The 26,984-nt window shown below is 50.0% G+C and overlaps 1 protein-coding gene across 1 annotated transcript in view; it reads right to left on the reverse strand.

Annotated features, from left to right (window-relative positions):
- The window catches only part of LOC128277823 (RNA-binding protein Musashi homolog Rbp6), a 456,559-nt gene that overhangs the window by 352,772 nt on the left and 76,803 nt on the right, over positions 1-26,984 (reverse strand). The window lies entirely within an intron of this gene.

Below are 26,984 nucleotides of genomic sequence, written 5' to 3' on the forward strand. Positions count from 1 at the left end.
TCTTTTTAAACCTTCCGCTTCCAACGACCGGCCAGTCTTTGGCCGGTCTCGTCTCGAAGGCTTGAGTGTGTGCGCCCGCTCCGGAGAGAGAGAAGATTTTCGCTGTATTTATGCTTTTTATGCTGGTTTTGTTTTCAGTTCCCGCTTCGATTTTATGTGCCATATTTTTGCAACCAATCCGGTGGCCCTCAAACAACCGGCTGCTGCCGGCTGCCGGGTGACGGTTCATGAGGCCAATAGCCGTCGGCACGTGAGCCGCGCGCGCGCGCCGGTCCCTGTGAAGGTGGTGCCATTTTTATTGGTCCTGCCGGACGACGCAAGCCTGCGCCCGCTTCGGAATCACACAGAAATCACAGAAACAACACCATGCGCGGCCGGTCATCGTTTCGCTTCGGCACGGATCTTGCACCGCCGGCCGTTATTTATGACCGCAAGGTGCCGGGAACATGGTTCCCGATGCAGTGGCCCACAGCAAAAAAGAACCACCACAAGGTCCACCCCAGGCTCAAAAGTGAGACACTCACTGTCCTGACGGTGGGTGGGTTGGAAAAAATAATCGGCCCTCAAATGGGCCTGCCTCGGGGCAATGCTCGGCGCCAGCTGGCCAGCAGGCGGTGTCACGCACGCTTTTGCATGCTTCCGCGAGTTTTGTCAGCTTTCGCGCGAGACGCCCGGAGACCCGGCCCGGTGCAGTGCTCTCAGTCGCTGGCGTGGTAAATCCGGGCAGCATTCGGTCCCGTGGGCGAGATGGTCCCATGTTGTGTCAGCGGACGCTTTTCAATTAATCAATCTGACGGGACAGTTATTTTAAAACGCTTCCCGCGGCCGCCGGCAGCATGAACTCGGCGACTCGGCGACAGTTCTCATCGGCTACCACATCGGCCGACTCGTGACGTGTCCTGTGACGGACAATGACCGACTGTCTGACTGGCCGGTGCGTTAATCTGCTGCGGACTGTTTCGGAACACGCATCGGTTACGCCGGTACATTTGAATTCGAACGTTTGGAGCTTGGAGGAGGTGGCTTTGGTCCTACCGATGCCTTGCCGATCGGCACTTCGTTAGTTGAAGCACAAACAACGTGGTCGCGGGTAGCGAAAAGAAGAAAAAATAAGAATCCTCAAGAGAGGATTTTACTAAATAGGAAGGTGAAATAATATCTTCAGTTAATCAAAAATCATTATATCATCAGGCGTTTTTAATGATTGTTTTGCTGCATTTAAGGATCATTGATAAAAATGAGAATTTTTACTAAATGTAGAATTAGGGAACAACCTGAATTCCACCTACCCGTAAAGATGTTTAGTGTCCACAATACATACCATTCCACCCAAACAACATTACGAAATGGTGTGTCATTCAGCACCTCTTACCTGGGCTAAAAGTCGAGATTCGGACTGTTAAAAAGATGGCTCTACCTGTCGATTTGAAATTCCCAGTTTTGCTGTTCATTCGTGATTCCCTTTTTTTGACATCAGGTAAATGATTTGAGGTCGAAAAAAAAATTATTTAGTTTGAAACTGACCTTTGAAAGGGTTAGACCATGTTAACTTTAGTACCTGAAAATGACGTTTTGCGGAGAATATAATTTTTCTGCTACCTCTTAAAGAAAACTGCTTCGGAATCGCACCAAACGCTTGTCGGGACTTGTTTTTGGTAGATCCCAGAGCTTTGAGTGGTTTAAAAAATTTCAAAATGGCGATTTTGACTTAACAAGGAAAGAGTGTTGAAGGACTCCAAAAAAGGACTTTCTGATGGCACAAGAAAGTGGTGATGTATCACAAGCTATTGTGTTATTGTGGATCAGGCTTCTCGAATAGTCTAAACTATTGATACATTCTGTCAAATAAGTAACGGGAATTTGTCATCAGTCATGAGAACGTTCAAAGGACCGGCGTATTCTTATGAGAACTTTCTAAGGACGGACGAAACATAGTTTTCGAAAAATGCATCAGTCATAAATCATTAAGTCAAAATATTATTTAATCATCATAATTTCACTCTTAGAACCTCAAATTAACATTTAACCTCACAAAAAAACGATTCAAAAGCAGATGCACTTAAACTTCCTTCCGCTGTCCGCTGTAAGATTCTTTTCAATCTCACATACTAACTACGAGTAAGTAATCAACAAATAGGTAACGAAAGGACGAAATCTAAGCGTAACGATTCAGAACGAGAACTCCGTCCGAAATAGGTTTAATAAAACCTCTTTTTGTTAACATAAAATCTGACCAAATTTTACGACAAACAACTTGAAAGAGATGAAGAAAGAGAGAGCGAGAGACCCATCTCCTTGTAATGCAATAAAAAGCATCATTTGTTGCACACTTGTTTCGCGCGCTCACTGTGACCAATGGACGGTGCGTGGCCAGTGTGAACCATTGCCATGCCATTGTTTGTTACCCTTTGCGGAATGGGTCATTTGCGCTTGTAGCAATAACTTCACTTTCGCCCGCAACATTGGCACACAACGTTGCGTTGCGGCGCGCGTGATGACTTTCGCCCACAAGTCAGCCTGCCAGGCAGGACCCTCCACATCGTTACCGGGTCCAGCAGATTACCGGCGCGCTGACGAAGAACGTGGCACGAAATGTGATCCACTCATCGCGCCGGATTTTCGGGGGAGATCCGAAGCACAGTGGCACAGCGGTTCACCGGGCGGCCAAATTGGTTAATGGCCAGAAGGCTGCCCGGGGGGGGAGGACATCTTATCGACCAACGGTTGCCAGTGCCGGCGAGCAGCGGCTTCGTTACTGTGCCAGTGACGCGCGTCTAATGGTGGAAATAAAACCCCATAATCATGATCGTTATAACCAGGTATTTCTTTATTGCCCGGCTGCTCGGCTCCTAAACTAGCCTCTGCCAAGGGGCCCGTGGATTGGCCCTACCGAATTCGATGCGGAATCCGAGGACCAACCCGAAACCGGGCGCAAGGCCCCGACGGAGCACTATTCCATCCCGACACGGGATTCGTTGGGGCCGCGGTCGGTCGGACGCAGCGGAAGGCCCCAGCGAAGGGCTGGACAAAATGGGCCGGAAATAAAACAGTAGTAATTAAAGTGTTTAGCTCGTTAAATGGATAAATGATAGCGTTCGCGGGCGCCACACAAAAACCCCGGCCGGGCCCTCTCGTGCCGGTTGGCCTACCCTCGGGCCCTGGAGAAAGCTCGAAACCCGATCGACGGTCGAGCCGCGTATGCTGCCGGACAGGATGATAATTATCGCCATAAAATCTTCGATTTAGAGAGCGGCCGGCTTGGCTGGGTGGGCGGTGATTTTTCCTTTCACCCACCGACCGCTGGTCGCGCGGGAGTCTATAATTTCGGGACATCTTTTTCACCGAGGAGTCCCAGTATCCTTTACGGCACGGCCGCCGGCGCTGTCGAATAACTTCATCCACTTCGTGTTCGCGTCACCGGATGCAACACTCGCCCGGAGTGCACGGGAGCCTTCTTCCCCTCCCCCCCCCCCCCCGCGCCGTTGCCAAGCTAAGAACCCACACCGAGACTTCCCGGATTGCGTGTTTGTTGAAGCCAAAAATTTAATTAAGATCCACCGAGAGATGACACCTCCGGCTCCGGCTTGTTGGTGGTGGTGCAGTTGGTGACGCAGGCAAATGGTTGTTTGCCGGCACTTTTTTTTATTATTAATTCCCGTTTGTCAGCTCATTTGGAAGTCCGACCGCCCGGGTGGTGGGTGGGACCATAGCATAGATTACGGGCCTAATCCTTAAACTTTGTCGCCTCAGCAGCGCCAAATAGATTCTTGGCGGCCTGCCCCCCGTATTCTGTTTAATATTACAAGCTCCACACAATCGAACGCCGACGACCGACGGACCCGCGGGGCCCCCGGGGATTTTCGCGCCAAAGATTAGCGGGCTTACAGCGAATGAATTTGCTGGTAATTGACTTTGGCTTTCGGTCCGAAGATGCCGAAATCAACGAGATTATTAAAACTTTACGATGGCGGCCCTCGCAAACTGTCAAACCGATGGCCGATGGCACCGGCGGCGAAGGATGTTCCCTGGTTTGTTCGGTTGCTCTCTTGCTCTCTCTCTCACACGCGGGCGCGCTCGCTGTCCGGGACCAAATCAAGTTTATATAATTTTAGCTGTTTGTCGAGCCATCGTCGATTAGAAGTCGGGCCGCGTAGGAAAGTAAAAGTAATGTTGTGACGTTGGCAAAATTAGGCGCCCGCGTTCGGGATTTGCTTAAATCCTCCGGACGAGCGTCCACTCACCACCAGGAACAAGCGTTCCCGGAACCGTGGGCCCCCGGGGTGGATCAGGGAGCGGGTGGCCACGATTATTCAAATCAGTTGAGAGAAAATTGAAATTTTCGGAACCAATAAGTTGTGCTCGGGCCGGCTCCACTTTCGCCGAGGCTCAACAGGACACGCGGCCAAAGGAACGAAAAGCACGGCATAGAAAAAACACCTTAAAAGATCTCAAGCTCTTCTGTGTGTGTGTGTGTGTATGTGTGGTTGCCACCCGCTTTTGGTCTGGTCAACTCTAGTTTCGGACAAGGACAATGGGGACAATTTTCATCTGTTTCTGGCCCGACAGCAAATTAAACATCGACGGCGGGCGCCGGTCCTGATGGTTCAGGCGCAATGGCCGTATCCGCCCCCCAATCAGCTCTCCTGCCACACCGCAGGCAGCCGGTTCTCTGGTTAAGTTCGAGAATGTTTAACATTTTTCTCTTCACGGCGCGATATGAGCTCGGCAAAAGTTCAAAACTTGTCCCATGGTGGCGCTTGGACGCAGGAAATCAGAGACTCTGTCTCTTCCCATGGTTCCATGCCCGGTACCGCAAGGGAATTTGTCACTCCATTTCGAGGGCCGGCCCACAGGCAGGGCCGAGTGAAAGTTACTTCCCGGGCCGCAAGTTGCAAAACTTCCCGCGGCCAAGGCAGCGTTTTGTTTGAACGCAATTCGATATGCAAATTCCGCAAAAAATCCGCGATAGCACGCCTTGCGTAGACGCTACACGCGCCCGCGCGCCCGTGTCCCTTGGCGCACATTATCTCATTATGCGGTTTCCGGTTCCCGGGCCACCCCGCGGGGCCACCCAGTGTTGGGACAAGTGGTTGTCGTGCAAATTGCGACAAACAACCGACCGCTTGCCGGTATTAAAGTTTTCCCCTGGCGCGTCGTTTGCGCCACACGGCGTGCCACTTTCCACGGACACTGCCATCGGGGCAGGACAGTAACGGAGGTGGGTGGCGGGTGGAAATCACACCGTCATAAAGAAAAAACACTCACCAAAAGTAAGACCGGTTTGAGGGAAAGTTTCCACTTTGACACATTAAAACATAAACTCGGAGCGCAGCAGTCCGGCCGGATCGGGCCGGGAGTAAATCGTTTTTGATTAATGGTTCCGGCCCCATCCCGGGGGCCGCGGGGAAAGTCGTCAAATTCAGATACAGCACCGTGCGCGAGAGCAGTGGGATCCGCCAGGATCATTAGCGTGCCACTTGCACATGAAGTCCTGCGCACGGTCGCGGCCGAGCCGGTGGTTGATTGGTAACTTTATTAGATAGGCTAACGATGTGAAATTATTCGCAAAATTGTCGATTATGGCTGGCCAGATTATGCACCGAGTGTCTCCGGTGTTGATGATGAAACTCCAGGCCCTCCCAATTGATCCGTTTTTGAAGAGTTTCCGCTTTTTTCACATTTTCACACGCGCTCTTAACTGCCACCGTCCAGAGGGCGCGTTCGAAAGAAACACTTTAGTATCTCGCGTCTAATTGGCTCGGCTCCCCTCCGCCAACAAGTCAACGCTCCGCCACTCCCGGGCCTAATAATGGTCAGCCCGAATGTCATTTAGCCGAAGGCTCCGGGCCGGGCCGACGGGGTCTGCAAAGCAACGCCATCCATCGGAGCACCATCAGTCAAGATACGGACCCCAGCAGGGAGTTGGGTTCTAATGTTCCGGCGGCACGCAATCGTAACCTAAATATGTTTCTGATTTCCGCCGCCTTCGGTACTCGCCTTCGGTGGGCCTTGCCGTCTCAATTCCAGCAAAATGACCGGGACTGGGACGAACGTTGCAAATCATGCGCGCGAAGTAAATTACCTGAAACAAGAAAGAGAGAGAATGCAAGAGTTGTGTGAGTGAGTTGGCTTTTCTTTGGCCGAACTAAGTAAAGGTGGGTTTTGTGGGGATAATAAGAGGCTAAAGGCTTTGTAAGATGTGTTCAAATGTCTTTCTGAAAACAAGTTCATGTTCAGTGAGTTAGAAAGATGTTGGACTGATCTATTTAACTAATTATTTCGTTCCCAGAATCATGTCTGACCGATGTGCGAAAAACCTTTTTTAGTTATTTAATAGAAAACTGGGTGTTTAAAGGTCGCAAAGGTGTCGTTTGACTGAAAGAAAAAATGGAAAATGGTATCGAGTCCAAAAATGATGTATGAATATATAGAATGAATAAGCGAGCAAAACTGTAAAACCCGAACAAAAGCAGCACCAAACCCAAAGACAACGTCGATTGTGCAATAAAACAACTTTCTCGGCGCATAAAATTGACAAGTTCTGATCCGCGAACGAGGCGGGCAAGTGTAAAATATACACGAGCTTCCAAGGACCAGATGGTCGGCGACAAGCTAGCGAGTAACAAAAAAAGGACGGGCAGAACTTTCAAGTCATTGCAGCCTGCAACTTTACAGCGTCCCAACGCGCGCCCGCGCGGGAAAACGGTCAACTGGTTCACAGTTTGGTGATGAAAAATTTAAAATTAACGCGACACCAGAGAGATGCCGCATATGTTGTGCCGTGAAAATTCCCCCTCTTGAAAAACGCCGCCATTATGAGTCGGACGAAACGGACTTTCCGATAAGATCCGTATCGATAGGAACCTATCGCTCACCGGTCATCGTTTCCGTCGTTCTTGCGAACGAGGAAACATATTAAATTTTGTTGCCGGAATTTTCTTTCTTCAACTGGCCGGCACCGGCACACGGCACACAATGGTGCTAACGAAGAAAAAACCGGTGGAAAACTTGCACAGATTGTTTCACAGCACGAGAATATATTCCGTTCTGGTGTCCGGGCTCGGACGCGGGCCGGAAAAAAAGCGAAACACTCGGCTGCTATTAAAAAGGGCGACGGCGATGAGTTTGGGGCGATGCGAAAAATGAAGAGGTCCTTCCGAGATGGCTGGTTCGCTGGCAGGAGTACGAACCTTGAATTTAACACACCCTTCCGTTTCTTTTCGTTAGTTGCTCCGGCTCACCTTCGTTCGTCGGTGAAAAGTCCACCAAACTTCCGCCACTTCCCAACACCATCGGGTTGGGTTGGGTTGTTTCACCATCGGGGTTTCTATTCATTTTCTTTTCCCATACTCGAGGTGCAACTGCAATGTTTGCCACCTTCTTGCCGTCGGTCAAGTGCAGCAAGCTTGAAGTGACAGAGTAGAAGCAAGTTTTTGCGAATAAAGACTGTTGACTTACTTATTTCGTGGCACCATTCGAAAGTGCACAGCGCGCTCGAGATGGCCTTTTTTGTGACATGGTTTCTTTTTTAAAGGGTTGAAGTTTCTGAAACAATTATCCAGCCTGACGGCGACGGCGAGTCAAGGATCCACGTATTACGGGCTTTGGACGGACCGTTTTTTCTCGTACGGCTCGGTACATGATGATAATTGGAAAAGGGGCATCTGGGCTTTGAAAAGGAATGCCTTAATTTTCAACTACCCCAGAGTGGTGCGATCGAATATGGGTAACCCTTAACTGCCGGTCTCACACACAATGAAATCGATAAACCCGAAGCTACTCGCTGGTGGAGCTAAAATATGTGCAGCACCGAACGTTGCTACGCACACGGTGGGCTGTCCGGTCGAGTCAGGTTGGGCGACATGATTTAATTGCATTCGCTACCAGCGGACCATTGGCCCCGGGACTACGACTGGCCCACCACTGCTGGTAGTTTATGATGACCACGCAGTTCGCCCAGCACCGGCAGCAACGTCTATAAAGATCCTTAACTCCTTGCCCGAAGTACGTCAGTGACGTCTTGCGTTGCGCTGTGGTGCCCTACGCTGGGCGGTCGTTCCTTGCCTCGAAACTGGAAGCGAATGATCGAAGGCCAGCGCCTTTTCAGTTCGCGTTTGGCCATTGCATTTACTTCATTAGGGAAAACTGGTTGCGTGCAGAGCCGCCGTAGCTCGTGTATTTGCTCTTCCATTCCAACAGGACCTAAGGGCACGGGCCGAGGAAGGGGACACGGCGAATGAGCTGAGCAATGGTTACCCTGAAAGGCACCTTCCGGTCACAGCACACAGGGTGGGCCACCGAGAGCGGTGGGGAGGATATTTTATTTTCCATTTCCTAACGTCCATCGACGGAGGTCCGCAATGGGTGCGAGCCGACCCACTGGGCCACCCACTGGCCACTTTGGGTGAGATGATGATGGAAACGACACCACCGCGAGCATTCGCGCCAGCAATTGAATTTCCTGCTTCACTGCAATTACCACCTGTCCATCCGGTCCGACACCGGTGGGCTGAAGGGCCCAGGGGGTTGGCCCAACCTAACGGGACCGCCCCGGAGCCTTTTTGGCCGTGCTTGGTGGTCGGTTAGTAGCAAAGCATAAAAAAAGGATAATTACTAAACAACTTCACCGAGCCGAGGTTTTCCGACGAAGGACCAACAAAAACACTAACGAATCATCATCGAAGCCGTCATTGCCATCATCACAGGGGTCGTTAGCTACGACCCTTGGCCGCCATTGATCACCAACCACCAACAATGCCGACTTCGCTAGGTCAATGTTAATAATCTCGATTCGATTTTGGAATCAACTTACATTGTTGGCCGCAGTTGGTTGAGTGCTTTTTGAGGTCGGTTATTCTCAATTCTTTCAATTTGTGGATGATTTTAGTTGGTATGTTGCTAAAACCCAAAACATCACATCTTTATCAATTGAAACAAATTGCGTTTAATGATTAATTTTACAGAGCTTCTCAATGTATCTTAGTTCTTTGTGACCTTAGCACAATTCAATGTTTCAGCTTAGAATTGGTGTTTGTTTTAGTCCCTTCGGGATAATGCTTGACACAGGGCACTCAAAAATGGATTAATTATTTTACTAGATTTGCAATAGTCAACTTTGTATGTTCTGGCCTTAGGCACAAACTAGCTGAATAAAAATAAATGTAAGAATAGGTAATAAAATATGTCCTTTAGTTCTATGTTGAAATACAGCTATCGTTCTTTGAACGCTCTTTGAAGGTGCTCAGAAGCTATCATTCTCTATTCGGTATAATCATTTGTAAAGTATTTAGCTTTCAAAGCTGGATGTTGATTTACTCATTAGTTTGCCATTGTAACTCAGTAATACTTCACAACTGAATGAACAACATAGAAAAGTTTGTGTCGATAACATAAACTTGGTTAAATTTGTCATTCCATTATTATAATTTAAAACCAAAGTGTCGTTACTTGTTGACTTGAGTAAACAAAACATAAATTGGTCATTACATCTGCTACAACTTCTTACCACATATCGTAATTATTTCGCCACCTTGACTTCTTTAAAACCCCTTTTATCGGGCGGCCCTCACTCTTTAACACCGTCGTGTGCGGCCAGCAGGCTCAGGGAAACAATGTCCCGAAAGTCCCCACGAATTAAACACCCACAAATCCCCTCCAAAAAACCACTGTCACGCGAACGCGAACATAATTGGGTGCGAAATATGCTGCCCATGATGACGGAGGAGGATTTGCTTTCGGGCGTGCAACATCAACGGAGTCGATAATATACCAAGTGTTGAGCCAGTGTGTGTTCGGGGCGTGCAGCGATGAACTTATCGCGGCTGCATAATTATACGTTGGCAAATGGGTTCCAGCTCCCCACCGCGGCCCGAAAGCGGCCCCGATTAACTGGCCACTTTGGAGGCGGCATGCAAACAGGCCTTGCGTGACACATTTTCGTTCGAAACAATTTCTCTGTTCCTTTCTACTTTTTATTTTTTCCGTTGTTTTCAATTAGTCGAATGTACGGCGAGAAAATGACAACTTGCCCGTCCCCGTACCCGGGTCGCGTGGAAAACTGACTGATTTACGACCACCGCGGCACGCATCGGCGTTCCGTGCACGAATGTGCAGCCCCCGACGTCCGCCACACAGTGTCAAGTGACACATGTCGTCGATCGGGCAAGATACGACCCATTTGGAGATGATTCCCGACCGATAAGCATCGGCCGGTTGGCCCCGCCAAGCGTTAAGTGGAGCCAAGGGGCACCTAAAACCGGGTAATCAACATGTCCCTTTGCCTGGACGAAGAAGAACGATCGATTGGGGGACTGTTTTGTAAAATGCAAATGAGCAGCGCATTTAAAAACGCACGAACGAACCGCGCGCGTCACGTGGCAAAACGGTTTGTCGGAGCTGTATCTTAATTTGGATCTATGTTTCCTCACTAATTAGCAGCCATTTTGCGTGATTGACAACTCCGACCCCGGGCTCCTCGAGCACGCAAGCCCCCGACCCGTTGGCCATTGGACGGAAAAGGCGTGCGGAAAAGCGTGTAGCTTTATTAAAATTCTAATTTTTCATCCACGGCCAGCTGGTGAGGTAGTGAAAATTTATGCTCCAAATCGGCCATCGAGATTGGTAATAATCTTACGGGCAACCTTCCGACTGCGTGGCCTTTTCTGGCATCGGGGCGGACCGAGTGGTTTGCTAATCATTCGCCACCGGTTAACGATTCCCTCGTCCCGGTGGCCAGGTGGCAAGGAGTGTATTTTATTGATGATCGACCAATCTCAAGCGTTTGCTGGGATGGTGCATCCCGGGCTGTCGGCCTCCCGGGGAGAAAGTAATAAAAAGCAGTTCCCAAATCTGGGTGGCAAGAAAATTAATTTTGATTTATTATCCCGTCCCCCGGGGCGAAAGGATGATGGCCGCATAAATCCGGCAAGCATCCGAACCAGAACCACCTTCGAAGGCCTACGCCTTAACCGGCAGCCCATTGTTTGCAGGCCATCCTTTCGCAACACCTTGGCATTTTGGGCAACACCATTTTTAAGTCAAATCTATTAACCGAACCAAACACAGAGTCCGGATGGGCGGACGCCACCCAAGAACGTGGCGAGCATAAAACGGCACGCAATCGCTGCTCATAATGATGTCGATCACTAACAGTGACGCACACAATGATAAAAAGCAAACATCCAAAGGACGGTGGGATGCAGCATGATGGCTGGCTGGCTCCTCGCGAGTCTGTCGCGAGATAACGAGCGCATCTCAATTGCAAAGTGAAATTGAAATCGAAGCGATAAAATTTTTATATCGATATAATGTTTATGATTGTCGGGACGCAGTCGGCGCACGGTTATGCCACGAGGACCACGTCTTTGGTCGAGAGCCAGCAGTCCGGGAACGTGTGTTTCGCCCGTCCCAAGCGCTTAGCCTTTAAACCCTTGCCTCTTCTTGAGCACGTCGTCGTCGTCGACATTCTCGTTCTCGCGGTCTGTCGGCGAGGCAACGGAACGGAAATATTTATGACGAGGCTTCCCAACGGCGCGCGCAACCTTCCGTTTGCCACCTTCACAGCGGCTCCGAAAGTGGGCGGCTAGAAAATCCAACGAAATTCTTTCTTTAATCCAACTCCCAGGCCACGTGGCTCCGGCGAAAGCGCACATGGAGCGTGGAACCCGGCGCACTGAGTGCCGGTAAAAAAAGGACTCACACGTTCGCCCGACATACTCCCGACCATCGGAAGTGTGCACGGACGGCCGACCCGCGCGTGTTAGGCAAAGTATGTGGGGCACGTTAAGTGAAAATTGATTTTCTATTTTCACTTGTTTGTCATCGTTGAAGCGATTATTTTCTCCACATTCGCCCTGCCCATATAATCGGTTGCCTACCTTTTGTTTTCGGTGAAGTTTTCCACGTTTTCGTGCGCGTGGATCGACGAGATTTCAGAATAGAAGGGCCGGAAAAACGTGCAGTTTCCACCGACGACGACGATGGTGAGATCCGTGGCCATGGTCGGTGCCGAGCGCAGGAACACGACACACTTTTCGCCCTTTATCCCTATTTTGTACGCTCCATTTTGTATCTCTCGCCGTCGCTGAACCATTTTCCGGCCAGTCGCAGGCCCGCTGAACTGCAGATATGCTATTTGCCGTACGAAAATGGCTCTTTAACCACGTAAAAACCACGTAAGCAGACCTCAACCTCGGGGGCTCACCTTGAGCCAAGGAAGCGTCGTCGTCGTCGTCGGTGGCCGGGTGACGTAACGGAATCAAGGAAATCACCGCTTTTCGATCGTAAATTTTACTTGTTTACCACAGACGCGCCATGGCCGTGCGCTCCCGAGAACGGGCAAAATGTCATTTTTTTACTGACGCGCCCCATTATAAAATGCGGCGTCAATGGGTTTTGTTCATGCTTGGCAAGGAGTTTAGCCAAACACAGCATCCACCGCGGGGCCAACGGAAAGCCAATTCCGGTTCCCGCACGAACCTGGTTGGGTGGGTAATTTAATTTGTCGTAAGCAGCGGCACCGGTTCTAGAATCTATTGGATGGGAAATGTTCCGCTGCAGTTACTGTTGTTGGAACGGTTCCAACGTTTGGTTGTTCAGTTCAGATTACCAAAAGGGACAGATTTTGCAACAATTTTCCCTTTCAAGAAGCTAACGTATGGGCCAATAAGGCTGGAAAGATCTTTTAGAAACCGTTCAACCGTTTTACTTTTCCATGATTGGACCACGACGCCATCTCCTTCGAGAGTACCACCATTCGAATGTTTTGTTAAGGTTTGCGTACTGGCCACTTAACAGGTTTTATCTCGTTTCAGTTTCGGGAACTGCTACTGTAACCAAAAAAAAGGGAAAACAGTTTTCTTTGACAATCGTGCTGTGACGCATCATGAATTCATTCAAAATGGCCAAACTGTCAACAAAGAATACTGTTTGGGTGTTATGCATCGTTTGCGTAATTCTGTGTGTCATATTTATGGAGAGACAATTTTTGGTTTTTGCATCACTATAATTACCCTTCTCAAATTTCGGTGATCATTTCTGACCTAGCACCATGTGACTCCTTGCTATTCGCCTTGCTAACTCAAGAGGCCGCTCCAATGACACCTTTTGCAGTCAATAATTGAGATAGGAGTCGAAAAGAAGAATATTTTGAAGTTAATTCGTAAAAAGAACTCTTCAAACAAACTGGAACAAATGTACAAATACATAAATATATTGTATGAAGTAGGGATTATTTGAATGATGATCATTTAAATTATGGAAATCGAAATTGAAAAGAAAGGAATTGTATTGATAACATTACATACTAAACACAGGTCTTTCTATTTACTTCATTTTTCCAGCCCTTGGAAGCTTAAAAATAAGCAACATTATCGGGAAACTTAAATTGAAAAACTCTTACAAGTTTTGCGCAATTTGAACATTTACCGGTTGGTTGGTACAATTTCAAATCAATTCGGCTACGGCTACGAACTCTATCCTTCATTGGCGTAATCCACTTTTGTGCAGCAAACGTGACATCGCGGATTCATAAATCATACAAAATAAAGTGAAGCCGGGCCCGAGTGAAAGTTGCCACTCTGCAGATCGACAACCATTGTCTTTTAACCGCCATCGATGGCCCCGCTGTCAAGCGAACCGGAAACCAAGTCCCTCCAAAACGCGTTCTAGCGAAAAAGGAAGGGCTAAAACTTGCCAATCCTTCCTGCCAGCCCACCGGTTCCTGGCCCGGCAAGCTTCCCGGAATCATTAGACGGCCGTGCTTCGAACCGGAGGCTCCAAAACAAGGCACATCCGGTTTCCACCGCCGAGGGGACCGACTCTAAAAGGGCTGCGTTTCCGTGCGAAGGGTGGAAGGGTTTTTTTGCACCTCTGTTTCGTTGCGCCCGGCCCGGGAAGGTCTAGGGCAACGGGCTCACCCTTGCGGCTCACCCTTCTGCGTCCCGCGGCGAACAACAAATGCAAACAAAAACCAGCGAGTCGCAAACTTTTGATTGCGTGGATTTGAAAGTTTGATTGATCTTTCGCTTCCGATTAGGCTGCTGGTCGAAATTCGCGGCCACCGAAGGCGGCCGGAAACGGAAATTGAAGACGCGGCGCAGCTAATGGAACCGAGGCGAATGCGCAGGCCAACGGGGCCACGGGGTGTCCAAGGCCAAAAGGTTTCCTCCGGAAATCTTCCCGGTTTCGATTTCGACGGTAATCTGTCTGACAGTTCGACGGGTGCGTCGTTCGATCACCAGGTAAGCGAAACGACGACTCCAGCGAATTCAAGCGGATCAACGAAGCGGATGGGATTATTCGGTTCTTAAGGACAGTTCCTTTTTTTTAATCTTAAAAGAACGGACTGGGCCGTATTTATGACAGTTGCTTACCGTTAATGATTTTATACACTCAACGAGAACCCGTTGCAAATCGAATATTTTTCTATATTTCCGATCAGTTCCAACAATTGCCTGAAGAGTGCGCACCACGTCGGGCTAAAGAACATTTCCGGGAAAACTCGGAGATAGAAAGACAGGGTGAGATTTTTCCGCTTTCCACGATCCGCTTACAAACTTAACATGTTTGATCCAATTTGGGAAAAATTAGGTAGTATCTTTTCGCTGTCTTTTCGGTTGTTTCCAGTTCGAGAACCGGTTGGTGACACGGCTAATCGAGCAGTATTCGAGCACTGCTCGGGGCGCACTCTGTTGGAAGAGCATCGAAACCGTGCGATACCGGAAAGAGTGGTGAGTTAGTGTGTCTCCACTACGATATTCACCACTGTTTGAAAAAAAACGGCTTCTGACGCTGTCTTAACATTATTTCACTGTTTTTTAATACTTACAACATTCTGGAAACAGTTAGTGTACAAATTTTGTTCTTCTTTATTCTCATCTAATATATTTTGCCCGTAACGGGTGATACTTAGCAGTTCCTTAGCAGTTTGTTTACAAACCTTTAATATCTTTCATCTGCAGTCTTTGCTTATTGACTTTTGCAATCTTTGTCGGGGCAAACGCTATTTTAAACTTACATACCCAAAGGTCAACCATACAGGTGCGGGGTCTTTCGATTTGCAACGTTACCCAAGTTCGGAAGGTGATTGCAGTGCACTGAAGGAAGCTAAACAACCGTACCTCCGGCCGGTGCGCAGCGAAATAAATTAACACCCAATCGTTAACTGCACGTATCGGCTTCGCACGCCGCACTCCCTTCCCCGCCGCGCCACGTGCCGACTCCGCCCACATGCACTGATTAGCTCTCGAGCGGCGTACCTAATCCCTCCGTACTTTTGCTTCCTGGCCCAACGCTAGTAAGTTTAACCATTTCTCAAGCCCTGCCCTGCCCCATACGCCTCGGCAGCTCTCAGGAAGTGGATGGTGCACTCATTTACAGCCGATAAACTTTGAACGACTCGATATCGGGGGATCAAGTGCGTGACACCGTCGTCGGCGTCGTCGTCGGCGTCGTTGCTGCGTTTAATGGTTTGCCGCTTATTTTAACGTCTTGGCACGGCACTTCGAAAACCCCGGTATTGGGTGGTGCACCACCCAACCCTGGCTTGGTACGGCCAACCTCAGGACTGTGGCAAGAAAGGAAGCACCCTCGGAGCCTCTTTCCCGCTCATTACCACGCCCGTTACACGTACGACGTGGTTCTTGGCTTCGGCCACACGTGGCGGCGGCCGGGTGGTGGTGCGGGCCTTACACACACGCCACACACCGGCGGGCGGAATTCTCCAGACAAATGTCGGCAGTACGAGAGTGCACCAGACAGGTGGCGTAATTCATCCTGTCAAATTTATATCCAGGTCCAACCTTTCGAGCTGCCGGCCGCCCGGCCAGGAGAGATTTTGAGTTAGCTACCGGCGGCCGGGGCGTGTCGCACCCCCTTTCCGCACGCTTCCTGCGACAACATCGACATCGAACCCGCTCGATGCATGTTTGCACCGGCCCCGGTACCGGTCCCGCGCCCCCCCCCCCTCCCCCACGGGATGCCTTCGGATTCTTCGTGGAAACTCGTGAAAGTGCATGTCGCTAGTAAATCACTAATTCAATTACAACCCACTTCATTTATATCGTTTCCAGCTAGTTTCGTCGATAATTTCAATTAATTTATAATTTTCGTGAGGCCGGGAAACATGGGCGCCGACCGCCGACCCTATGGCCAACGTGATTTGAGCCTCTTTTTTTGTTGTTGGTGGTTTCACGGACCCGTGCCCCGAGTGCCACTTGCGTGTCAGCAGCATAATCCGTGGTTCGAGTACGCGGCCACCGCCGGGGATTCGCGGCTACTGCCCCGGGCGCGGCGTTTTGCCTCTAACCGGCTAGTTGGATGGTTAACATAATTAATTTATATTTTGACAGGCTTCGGCCGGGCCAATGGCCACCGATTTTCGTGCCACGGAATATCAGCGACATCCGCGGCCGCCGCCGTAACATTTTCCATTGCGCGGCGTGGCGATTTTGGAGAAGCTTTAAATGGGCCGGCTTCCTGAACTGATCCCGGATTGCGGACGATCCGCATAGCTCAGCATGGCCCCTGTATGGTCACCTCGCTCATGGTGGGATTGGCATTATGATGAGTAATGGTGTAGCATAAATAAATTAATGGAAAATAAATAGATAAAATTAAATCATAGCCCCGAGCCGGTGGTGGACCATTTGAGGATCATTAACAAAAAAAACCCACATCCAGCCCGTGGGCTTCCGGTTCCGGTGGCTGACGGCGGTACAAAAAAAAGGTGTGATAATTTCAATAAATTGATTAAAGGTTGGATCGAAAAAATCAGCGGACCACTAAATAGCAATCGCCTCGACCTGATTAATGGCATCAACTGGCGGCACCATATGGCGGCAGCCCACCAATTGACCCCGTTTGTTGACAAGCGGGAACCCCCCTTGTTCCCCCCGCACCGCGTTGGCCATTGAGACTTACTTCCGGTGCCAGTGCGCAACTGGGAACGGGAAAATGGGGGGCCGATTGTGTGTCTCTAATTGACGAATTTATCGACACTAATGCGAGCGCGTCAACCGTGTCAACTGGACTGGACTGGAGTGTGGAACTGATTTTCGAGCACGTCGAGCAGGGGATGGACACACACAGGGAGGTGGCAGGGTGGTGGGACGGTTGGGCAGGAAATTATGGTAATGTAATTTTCAACATCGATGTCATTAAACACCGGCAAAGGGCCGACGGGCTTCGTGACAGCCCGTCGTGAATGGCGAGGCGTTAGTGTGGCAGGATAAAGGATGTGTAAAAGGGAATACGGACCGAGGCGCCTAACCTGTCGTGACCCGTCTCTCTCTGCCTAACGTCGTCGTTGCTGTTTACTGTGCGCTGGGTCCGTTATCAATATTGACACAAGCGCAAAAGGGTCGCGCCAGGCTACGAAACGGCGCTCGGGAAATTGTCCTGGAAATTGACTTGATGCGCTTTGACCCCCGAGCAGGTCCGGGATCCGCCCGCGAGCCCTCTGACCACAGCTGGAAACATCACATTTCTGTGGATCGAAAAGTCTTGAGCAAAGCGGAGACAAGACTTTGCCCAGCGAGCAAACAGAAGTGTGCCGTCCAGGATTCCTTAGGACTCCTCGGAATCGGACGAATTGAAACAGCTTCCAGCGAAGGGAAATTAGGCCGTCGATAGGGCGCTTTTAGTAACTCAATGATTGACTTCTTAATCGTCCTCGAAAACGAAAATCGCGACCCAGGAAACCTAATGTCATCGTGAGGCAAATTAGACCTGTCGCCCGCTAATGGCCCCGACCACCCCGCGTCATCCATCACGGGAACGCTCACGTCATTAGCAATCTTTTCTTATCCCCAGAGTCACATCACCTTAAGGAGGTCCTGACGATCGTCGAAACGGCGCCCGAAAGTCGTACGAACCGCTCGAAGGACGTCAAGACTTGGCCACATCCTGGGCCGTGGAACGTCATTCGACAGTTCGGTGCCGCCCGTGTTTCGGGCTGATGCAAAGTGCATTTCCATCACCAGAATGCACACACACGGGCGCGCGTGCACACATTGAATCGGATTGAATTATGGCCACCGAGAGTCGAGGGGTTTTGTCCCTGCTGCCTAACACGACCCGGGGCGTGGGGCTGACTTTTGCTGCTTGACGTGAGGAGCGGCCACCGAAGGAGCACTAAATCCCGTCGTCCGTCGTTTGCATCTTACAAAACAACGCAAAACGAAATAATTTACTGCCGAAGCGGGCCCCGCTTGCCATCATGGGGCCACCTCTGATGGGGAACGGAATTTCCCGAAGAGGAATTGCTAATCGTTCGATCGTTTCCGATCGACGACTCCGTACGACTCCTGCGCCGGGGCAGAAACAAACGCCCAGCCAGCCAGCCAGCCAGTCAGGCCGCCGGAACTGGTGCGACAAAATGATTTATCGAATGTGCCCGTACAAGTGTCACGGGCGGCAGCTACATCAGGACCTCTTCCCAGTTCCTCCTGGATCGCTTTTTGCCGCCTCGAATGTTTACGAGCGCAAATCGACAGGAAATTAAAGTTCGGAATTAAATTTGTGTGCTCGCACCGGGCGATGATTGGCGACCGATGGTGGCAGGAAATGTAGCTTTCGGCGGGAGTCCTCGCGGGGACACTTTCGCGCCGAGTCGAAATTGAATTTTGAAGATTTGAATGCCGTGCAGCGAGTGTGTGTTCCGGGTCGTGATTGAAGGCAAATTGGATTGATGGAGCACAGGTCGGACAAGTCCGACAAGTCCGACAGTGGAGGAATTCATTAAAAACACGCAACAAGGACTCGGCCGCGATGGGCGGCACATTGTAATAAGCTAATTTCCCGCATCGGCGCGTATTTATGTCCGGCGATGAGCCGGGCAACCCACAGTCGGACACGTCGGGCGCCGAACGGGTTGCCTTGCTTACACGCCCACGAGACACGACCGGGGACCGGGGACTCTCTGACGTTCGTTTGGATTTCAATTAAATTTTTGTCGTTTCCAATTTTAACCCGTCCCACGGACGGGACCCAAACTACCGCCGACTGGTACTGGACACTTTTGGCGATGAGCCTCGCTCTGCCGGTCGGATCCGTCGGGAGGAAGAAAAAACCGGAACGGGACACAAATTAATTCCTCGTCTCAGTGCGCCGAGCCAGGTACATTTCCGGTCTGACAACGACCAACCGTGTTACGTGGCCCCCCTCACTCAGTGTTTGACGCGCCAACTTCGAGGCTGACGAGGAAACTTTCATTAGAACAGTCATCTCCGTTCACCGGCTTCGAATTGGGCAAATTAGCTGAAAACGGCTGACAGTGGGCGACTCCGACTTTGACTCCGAATCGCGCTTCGGCAGGCTCCGCCACCGGAAACGAGCTACTTCGTGTTCGCGTCGTGAGAGCGTGCAGCGACGGAAATGACCGTTTAGTCCCTTCTCACCGATTACGCGGGTTCGATAGAACGCACGCAATGGGCTTCCATGTTTTTGTGTTTAAGGCGCCACGATAACATTTATCAAAACACCAACCGAGCAACATCGGAACGACACGAAAAGCACACACCGCGCGTACCGCATAATTATGTTGCCCGGGCCACATGCAAACCGCCCGCACGCCGGCTGCTGATTAGCCGCCACGGCGAGGCAACACTTCCGGTCCGGTGCTGCTACTGGCCAATTCCCATGCCGGTGGTGCATCGTGGGTTCCTTTTTTTTTTGGGTCGATCGCTCGGCCCCAAATCGGCGCTGAACGGAGTGACATTTAACGTTAATTAATTACATGCACTCGCGTCCGTCCGCGGGCGGTCGTTAATCGAAAATTATGCGGCGGTCCGGGCCATATGCAAATGGCGTCCACCAGCATCGACGGGCAAGCACCACCCGGCGTGGTGCTGATTGCGTGCTCCGACGACGATGATGACGGTAATTAATTTATTATTTTTGCAAAACCACAAATAAAACGCTACGTGCGATGCCGGAAAAGGGGAGGAAAATCTTGGCCATCCCATAATAAAAACGGAGCCCAACCCGGTTGTGGCTGACACTTTTTGCTGACGCCGAATATGGGCTTGAGAAGCCACCCTCTCGGCCACGTGCCCAACACCCAATGATTAACGCATCTTTGCACGCTGTTGAGGTGCCACTTTTTGGACCGCCAGCCACGCTGACAAGCTAATTAGTTACCAAGCGGGGACCTGACCACTTGGACCACGGCCGGCACCCGGAAGTGTTGCCCACTGCGAACGAGTAACAACTACACATTGTTGCATTGTTGCAATTTACCGGGTGGTGTTATTTTTGTCGTGAATGTGAGGATTTTGTTTTGCAAAGGATCGCGCGCTGACCCTAATCACTCATCGGACTTTTTAATGCTGTTTTTCTAATAGAGAGCTTGAATAGAAAGCTTCAAAAAAGTGCTCAAAACACTCTCAATCAGTCAATGGAAAATTAAAATAACTATTCCATAATCAGAAGCTATCTTTATCTCGTATCTTAGGCACCATTATAAAATCACTAACACTAACGTTACAATTAAAAACCTTAAAGTCAACCCTGTAGTCGGACAGTAAAATATTTGGGAGTCCACCTGGGTGAAAAAAAACTACAAACCCCACATAATTAATACTTCAAATATGAAAAAAATATTTAGATCATCATACCCGAAGGCTGTCAATAACATATGCATCCATCGTTTTGCAGACATTTTCTTTACTGCATAAAAAGAAACTTCTAATAGTCAAGAAAATTTTTCCAAGGCCAGACTAAAATTAAACTCCGCGGTATAAATCCACGTGCAAAGTAAATTGAACCTACTAAACCTCACCAAGTTACGTAGAAAATAAGACTACAGATTTTCGCAAAGTTTCTGTAATTCGTCAAACTAGAAGCAGTTACTGCAACTAGCTTGATGTTCCTCTGAAATCATTTGCATTTTGCTCGTCATCGTCTGTCTTAAATAACTAAATAAATATTATTTTCTTATCACTTAGGAGAAGCTAACACCAATAAACAACTGATACACTACTATGCAAATTATGCTCCGAACAATTAAAATACTATTACTCTACTAAAACTGTTCTCAATTTCTCAGTTTGCTGAAAATTCACCTCATATAGTACATGTGGCAGTTATTAGACTAAGCATCTTTAAAAACATGTCACCTCATCTGACAGCTTCAATGAGACATAGTTTTCCAGTAAACTTAGTTGATAGATGAAATGTAATTAGTTTTCAAATACTGCCCAGCTTAATTCCTGCTATCTATTCCTAGTATCAAAATGATAGTTTCCCATCAAAGAGGACCACAATTGGCAGTTCATGTTAATAATTGAACACCGGAGCCACTTTGATAGCAAACCAACCGGCCCTCTATGGCCGAAGAAGCTCAATTACAAGAATCAAATGGTACCCTACCGTTGAGTTTATAATAAGTTGTCCATTTCACAGGTGGCCTCGTTGCCTCGGTTGCTCGTTGGATGAACGTGTAATTTATGTGCACCGTCCTTCGCACGACTCCTGATTAAATGCCCGTGCCCGTGCCCGTGTGTTGCCGTGGCGACGATCCGACATTAGCGTTCGACACCCCGGGCCGCTGAGTCAGCATAACCCGACCTCGGCACGGCTTGCCCGTTACACCCCAACGTTACACCGATGTACAGTTTACAAACGACTGATTGCTGAACACAAGCGAATAACATTGACCTGCCGTTCTGAGTCTGAAAGGGATCGCCTAGCGCCGCACCTACACTGATCGACGCTTTGTCAGGCGTGGCTGTGACTGTGGCTTTTTTGTTTGCATCTATTTCTCGCCAACAACACTCCAACATACATTTTGCCACCGGGTTGGTGGCAGTATGTCGCTTGCCGTCCCGAGTACCGAACCGAGTACCGAAGCAGCAGCACCACGGAGCGCTGGTGGCAAACATAAAAAGAAGCGAAATCACAGAAATCATCGTCGTAATTCATTTCCATTATTTACGGCCAACGTTTGCGGATCGTTTTCTTCCTCCTCTGATGCTGCTCTGTTCGAACATCATCATGCAGCGTGTGCGAAGCCGGACCAACGACATGCGCCACCAGAAACAGGATCCGTCCCCATCGACGGGAGCAACATAATTTACCCTCTTCGTGCTTTCTTTCTGACGGTGAACCAAGCAAAAAAAACGGAGCAATTGCGAAGTAAATTGTCACCGGCACACGAGACTGTGGAACTTTGGGGTGCGGGAAGCTGGGAAATTGATTGGACCGTTCCTGGCAGAATGGACTGGCCCGGTGCTGGCCGGCGCGCGTTTTTGGTACCTTGTACCTTGTGCGGAGTGCTTCAAATGGTCATAAATCAGCGCACGAGTATGCGTGATGTTTTTTTTTTTTGGTCGAGAATGAGAGAATGCATTCAGACAGCCGGGATTAGGGACGTAAATTGTGCCGATCGTAGGCGAAACACAGAACAATCTTCGCAATTATTGGTTAAAAAGCTGTCTACAAACTGGTTGTGAATCGGGCGGCATGTTGCATCCCTGGATTGACCCGCAGGACCGTCCAGAGTCCAGACGGCGAGCTCCGGAAATGTTCTGTAAGCTTCCAGATTGGCCCTCATACATATTGAAGCTATGCTAAGGACTTCCTTCAGCAGCACAGCAGTGGCAAAAAAACCCGGAAACTACAACTGGACACCGGAAATGCGAGCAGCATAAAAACGATCTGCGGGGCTGGGCCGGGCGCCCAACAAGGATAACGGAACGGAACCGAAGGAATGCAACAAGACGAGCCGTAAGTTTCCACACAAAACAGCCGAAGCTGAATTTGCCAAAGTCGGGAAGTCGCCCCCCGGAAAATGGAGCGGAAATGATGCCAGAAAAAGTGGGTCCGGCTCCGAAAAATGCCAAAAGTCCGTGTCAATCGAGCGAAGGAAAAGAGAAAGAGAGATAGAGAGAGCCAGTTTGGCTACTCTTTTTGTGGCCATCGGACCCCCAACGCGGCGGCGGTCGCAAAGAAGGTGGTTGACAACAACAAATAGGAAGCTGCTTCTTCCGGTTTCACGTACACCGTGGACAGTGCCAGCGCCAGGGCTGATAGTAAACAGTTTCGTGTCGGGACGACCATCGATCTCCGCCGTTGGGGTCCAGCGCGTCTCGTCTGTTTGTTTTATTAACGTTTACACTCTACATACGCCGGCGGCATGCAGAACTTCCGGGTCACTCCGGAGGCTCCGGCCGCCGCCCGACTGGCCGATAAAAAGCGCGATAAACCTACAGCTGCTGTTTCCGCTGACGACGACGACGACTACGACGACGGTGGCCGATGGCGTTTAGCAGGATCAGCTGATGCCGTGAAAATTCAACCCGACAGCTAAACTCGATGATTTATTCAGTGTCGGCACCGGCGGGAGCCCAGGGTCCAAAACTTTGAAGAGCGATTGAATTGATTGGAAAAGTTTTCGGATGAACGCATCCCGGCTTTTTACTGTAAACAAAACGTATGAACAACTTTAGCGTCGGTCCATTTTCATCAAAATATAAAATACTATTAACATAAAAACGATATAATCGTATCAGGATGCTCACCACGTCCTGTAATTTTGCAATAAATTCCACACTTTTGTAGCATTTTTATGGACACAACTAAATGGATTTCCCGTCCCGATGAGTGCCTTCGCCAGCACCAGAATGTGGGTCGGGCATTCGTAGGAAAAAGGCGCATCGTTTCAAACCATTTACAGCATTCCAGGAACGGCTCCGGCTCCAGTTCTTAATTTAATTTCTCAACCACAAGCAAACATATTATTCATTCGGTTTTCCGTGAAATTATGTTGCATTTTTTTGTGTCTATCCACCCCGGAAACGGACAAACAATCCAGAAAGCAACATCGTGACGGTACGACGGTAGGCCAACGTCGCCCAAACGTTTCGCTGTGGCTTGGCTACGGCAGTCCCGAGGGCCGAATGGCCCTAGAGTTAATTCGGACGTGAAACCGCAAACAAGATAATTATGGGTCATTTACCTGTTTTCCCGGTCGTTGCAGTCGCAGCGTGATACGTCGGCCACGGTCACGACTCCTTCGCTTTCCGAAGCCTTGTGAAGCACCGGCACCGGCAGAACGAGACGCCCAAAATTCGTGCACCGAGCACGACCGAGCCCCGGAAGGTCCTGCAATTCGTCGGTTTTGGTTCATGCTGTGCCGCTGAGTAGCGTTTGGAGGGCTCCGGACTTCCGGCTTCTTCGTCGGCGCCAATCTCGAAGAACCGGGTGGCCGGTTCCTGACGATGAGGACCAACCATGAAGCGGTATCCGTAAAGCGACAACCTTTGAAAGTTGCCGGAAGGAGTTTTGGGTATTTTGTGTAACATTCAAAAATGCTTGCCCAATAGTTCCATAGTTCCTAATCATTTCGTCAGTAACTCGGCGATTTGATGCGGCGACCCACACAATCTGTCTCACATTTGCACGCGCAATAAAACCACGTTTCCTTCGCGGACTACTCATCGAAGATGATGCCGAATGCCGGCTCTTCAACGGGACAACACATATGAGACTCAAGGCGTCTGAAACTGGCGACCATTGCTGTCACTCTCTCACTCTCGGTGGTGGATTGTGTTCCTAGTTCCGACATCCTAAATCCAAATTGGACCTGGAAAAACAACCCACCCGAGCCAGACGAAAGTCGGGCGGCCGCCCAGCTGCTGTTGCTGCTGCTGCAAACGACCAGCGGCAACGAAGCGAGCAGCCGGCTGTGGCGCCCAACTGCCCAGAGCCAAGCCCGGTCCACCCGCCCACCGCTGGGTGGGTGGTGGACCGTTGGACCATCGTCGGCCCTTTTCTGCTTGGTTGGAAAGCGATTGCATCTGGTGCGATGCTGGTCTGCCCGGACGGCGCACTACTGCCTGTCCGCCAGTGGAGTTGGACCGTTGGAATGATGTTTATGATGCGATTTCTGTTCAAGATTTCAACGACATTCGGTGACACTTCCGAGAGGACGAAGTCGTAAGACGGTGTGTGTGTGTGTGTGCCTAGAATGGGCTAAAGTTCGAAGGGTCGGCACCCGGTGGGTTTGTTGCAATGCTCCGCTCGCACGGCTCATGGGCGGAAATAATGAGACCGACTGCTCATAAAACGACAATACGATGAACTATCCGTAATGGGCCAACCAATCATACGGATGGGTTTTACATATGCAATCATAGCTCGGAGCCGTAGCTCCGGGCTTTGGTGTGGAACTTTGATTCCGATAGTTCCGAAGAATGATTTACTTGAAATTTACTTTGATTGAGAATTGCGGTGCAGACCGCGGTGTGCTAGTAAAATTTTAATGCTCCATTACACGAACTTGAGTGTAATCCTGCTAAGATGGAGGACTTTAAGCAAACGTTGTAGCCCCCGGCACGCAACGAGATTATGATTTCAAATTAAGAACTTAGATTAGGCTCTTCACCTAACGCCCCTTCGCCAGCACCTAATCTGATCGCCTATTTATCGGAACATCTCGAACCAATTCGGGTAATCTCGCTCATCCGCAAAACATCTGTCTGACGAATATTAAATTTCACTTTCTTCTCCGGCCGCCCTGGTGCGCCGGGGTGCGCCTTCGCAGAACGGACAGATTATCACCTCCCATCGAGCCGGGTCGATTCGGATTTGAATATCAATTACGCTCTCTGCTCGGTCCGTTTGTTTATCGCACCGCAATCCTTTCGCCGTCCGTCGCTGGTTCACCGACCAACGCGAAGAAACCTACCTACCCGAGGCATTACAATCGGATCAACCTTCGAAGAAGCCACCGCAGGCTCGGCTTGTTTTCGGCCCATTCCGATTACCGGCCTTCTTGTTTCGCAAGAAGAGGAAGATTCAGTCCCCGGCGAGGCTCCGGCGCGGAAATGAAATCGGTCCTAGGCCCCAAGATAAACACCCTCCCAAAGGACACCTGCATCAGGATCCAACGAGAGGGGGGAGTTTCTTACTTTTAATGAACCAGCCTGGTGGCAAAAAACAACGAATTCAAGAATTGGAAGGTTCAAAACCGGAAAACTTCCGTTCGCGGTTGGCCCAGAATTGGAGCACCGGCAAGAAGTCGCCGTCGCTTTCGGTCGGGCTATGCTCATTTGCATAAATCATAAAAATAATAATATTTCATTCCATTGCCACGGAGCGGTAGGTAGCGAAATCCACAACGAGCTGCACTTTTGCCTGCCAGTGACTTGGGGCTGAAGTTCAGCCCCAGTTCGTCCTGGTGAATGGCGGGTATTTAAAAGAGAAACGACTTCACCGCGATTCACTCGCGCTAGCCTATTGGTTGCGCTTATGCACACAGCAGCACTCCCCCCCGAAGTGACCCTCACAAATAGAGTTGGACTGTGAAGAGGGAAACGGAAAACCCCACCAACCGGCAACCGGCAGGCGACCCAGTCCCGAGAGGGATGAAACAGTTGTCACTGCCACCCCGTGCGACGACTTGGGAGCAAAAGTTTTTCGCCACTGCACTGGCGAAAGATAATTTTCTTTTGCATCCAGCAACCCGTCGGGACCCGGGGTCCGTGCTGCAGTTGTGCACCTTCTTGCGGCTCTTGTGGTGTCCTCGGCGATCACCATAAATTGCTGGCGCCTTCAAGCAAACGCGAAACGGCACCGTCATGTTGCTGGTCCGCGCGAAAGGGGTTGAAATTAAATTAAACTCAGACGCACCCGCGGGAGTTTATGAAGAGAAATGAGAACATCCGAAATCGGAGGCGGGCCACCCAACGGCGGCAGGAGGCATCTCGCCCCTTCAAGGCGAGTACCTGCAACGTCGGCAGCGGGGAAAAAAACGGTGAACGGTAAATTAACCACTTTACATTGAAATTAAGTTTCCGGTCCTTAAATAAGGAGTCAAACGGAGAGCGAGCGAGCGAGCGAAAGAAAACCGTTGACCGTTCTGGGCCGCGCAGCATTCCCTTTGATGGCCTGTGGAGCCTTCAGACTGCAGCCCCACTACAGACGACGGCGACCCAGGGTAGGTCGGTAGAGGTCCTGACTAATCGTGGGGCTTGGGGCTTGAA

Source organism: Anopheles cruzii, chromosome 2, assembly GCF_943734635.1.
Source record: "Anopheles cruzii chromosome 2, idAnoCruzAS_RS32_06, whole genome shotgun sequence".
Classification (NCBI taxonomy): Eukaryota; Metazoa; Arthropoda; class Insecta; order Diptera; family Culicidae; genus Anopheles; species Anopheles cruzii.